The 2,856-nt window shown below is 42.5% G+C and overlaps 1 pseudogene; it reads right to left on the bottom strand.

Moving 5' to 3' along the window:
• Nucleotides 1–2,039: 2,039 nt before the first annotated feature.
• LOC102962637 lies at nt 2,040–2,590 on the bottom strand (annotated as a pseudogene).
• Between the last annotated feature and the right edge of the window lie 266 nt (nt 2,591–2,856).

Here is a 2,856-nt window from a genome sequence, read left to right on the forward strand (position 1 = left end):
GTCACAGTCCGTGGCTTCGAGCCCCACGTCAGGCTCTAGGCTGATGGTGTGGACCCTACTTGGAATTCTCTCTCCCTCTCTCTCTCTCTCTCCCTCTCTCTCTGCTCTTTCTCCCCACCCCCATGCACACGTGCTCTCTCTCTTGAAGTAAAAAAAAAATAACTTAAAAAAAAAAAGCTATGAACATGCTCACAAGGTGATCCTAATAAGCCCCTCCCCGGCACTCCCTTGGAGGCTCACCCTTGATTTGAACCCAGTCTGCGCCTCCCACCCCTAGGTTTCCCCAGTTCAATGAAAGGTACCCACACCCCCCTAGCTCGCCATAAAGCTGGGTTTCATCCAATTCCTTTTTTACCCTCAATCCCCACATCCAATCGACCAGCAAGCTCTGTCATTTCTACCATGTAAAAGCACCTGATGAGCAAAAGGGGAAAATCATAAGCCAAATTGACTAAGGCTAATTTTTATCTTAAACCTAATTAGAAGAAAACAACACATTACAAGGATAGCGCACCCAGACCAGGAGCGGTTAATTCCAGGAACCTGAGGATCATTCAACATTAGGAAATTCACTAAAACAACTCATTACATTAAGAGGTCAAACCAGTAAAAGTTTATCATTTTCTTCATAAACGCGAAAAGGCGTCTAATAAAATTTGACACGTATTCTTGCTTTAAAAATCTCTTTTTAAAGATAGAAAGGATGAAACAGCATGATATGAACATACCACACCCAAAGATGAAAAGGTTCTAGAGATTGATGGTGGTGATGGTTGCCCAGCAGTGCGAATGCACTTAATGCCCCAGACCCTTAAAAATGGCCAAAATTTTACGTTATGTATATTTTGCCACTGTACGTTTTTTAAATACACATATTTTTTGTAAGTTTTTTTAAGTCCAGTGTAGTTAACATACAGCATCACATTGGCGTCAGGGGTACAATATAGTGATGCAACAATTCTGTACGTTGCTCGACACTCATCAATCATAAGTGAACTCTTAATCAGCTTTACCCATGTCACCCATGCCCCACCCTCCTCCCCTCTGTCTGGTATCTGTTTCTTCTTTTTAGTTAAGAGTCCGTTTTTTGGTTTGTCTCCTTTTTGTCTTTGTTTTGTTTCTTAAATCCCACATAGGAGTGAAATCATATGGTATTTGTCTTTCCCTGACTGGCTTATTCTGCTTAGCACGACACTCTGTAACTCCATCCATGTCGCTGCAAATGGCAAGATTTCATTCTTTTTGATGGCTGGATAATATTCCTGTACATACACCACATCTTCTCTATGCATCCATCAATTGACAGATGCTTGTGAAGTTTCCATAATTTGGGATTATAAATAATGCTGCTATAAATACAGGGCGCATGAAATCGTGTTTTTGTATTTTTCGGTTAAATATCTGGTAGTGCGATTACTGGATCGTAGAGTAGTTCTATTTTGTTTTAATTTTTTTAACGTTTTTTATTCATTTTTGAAAGAGAGAGACAGAGCACATGTGAGGGAGGGGCAAAGAGAGAAGGAGACACAGAATCCGAAGCAGGCTCCAGGCTGCGAGCTGTCAGCACAGAGTCGATGCAGGGCTCAAACTCACAAACCACAAGATCATGACCTGTAGTTGGTCATGAAGCTGAAGTTGGACACTTAACTGACTGAGCCACCCAGGCACCCCTGAGTAGTTCTATTTTTAACTTTTAGGGGGACCTCCATACTGTTTTCCTGAGCTGAAGTTGGACACTTAACTGACTGAGCCACCCAGGCACCCCTGAGTAGTTCTATTTTTAACTTTTGGGGGACCTCCATACTGTTTTCCACAGTGGCTGCGACAGTTTGCATTCCAACAGTGCAGGAGGGTTCCTTTTTCTCCGCATCCTTACCAATACTTGCTGTTTCTTGTATTTTTGATTTTAGCCATTCTGACAGGTATGAGACGATATCTCATTGTAGTTTTAATTTACATTTCCCTGATGATAAGTGATATTGAGCATCTTTTCATATGTCTGTTGGACATCTATGCTTATTCTTTGGAGAAATGCCTGTTCATGTCTGCTGCCCATATTCTAATTGGATTATTCTTTTTTTGGGCATATGAGTTGTGTATATTTTTTCCCCTTGGCAATTGTTTATTATAAAGGTGGACACTGATCGGTAGGATTTCTGGTATGAGCACTAGGACCACCAACCTTTTTGGATTCGCAGTTCCAGAGATCAGCTACCAGCAGGGTCTGGTCGTACTGGATGAGGATGTCTTTGATCTCTTTCTTGGAAGCCTCATCCACATATTTCTGATAATAGGCCACCAGGGCTTTGGAGATGGACTAGCAGATAGCGTAAATCTGGGCCTCGTGACCATCACCCTTCACTTGGACTTGGATGTTCACCCCAGCAAATCTCTCCTTGCCTAGAAGCAGAAAAGGTTCCAGTAGCCTGTATTGCAGTGTGTGTGACTGGATCATCCCCAGGGGCCAACCGTTCACCCTGATGAGGCCGTTGCCCTATTTGCAGTGCACCACGGCTCTGGCCATCTTTTTGCATCTGAATACCTGCATGGACTGCAGAGGACCCTTGGACTGCATGGCTACAAACATAGACAAGAGCTCCTCACCAAATAGCGCCACAACCAGAAAAGGACTATATTTTGTATACTAACACGTTATCAGTATGTCACTTGCAAATATCCTCCCCCAATCTGTAGGTTGTCTTTTAGTTTTGTTGATTGTTTCCTTTGCTATGCAGATGCTTCTTATTTTGATGTAGTCCCGATGGTATATTTTTGCTTTTGATTCCCTTGCCTCAGAAGACATATTTAGAAAAAAGTCACTCCATCCGATGTTGGAGAAATTACTGCCTGTGCTCC

This window comes from Panthera tigris, chromosome X (assembly GCF_018350195.1).
Source record: "Panthera tigris isolate Pti1 chromosome X, P.tigris_Pti1_mat1.1, whole genome shotgun sequence".
NCBI lineage: Eukaryota > Metazoa > Chordata > Mammalia > Carnivora > Felidae > Panthera > Panthera tigris.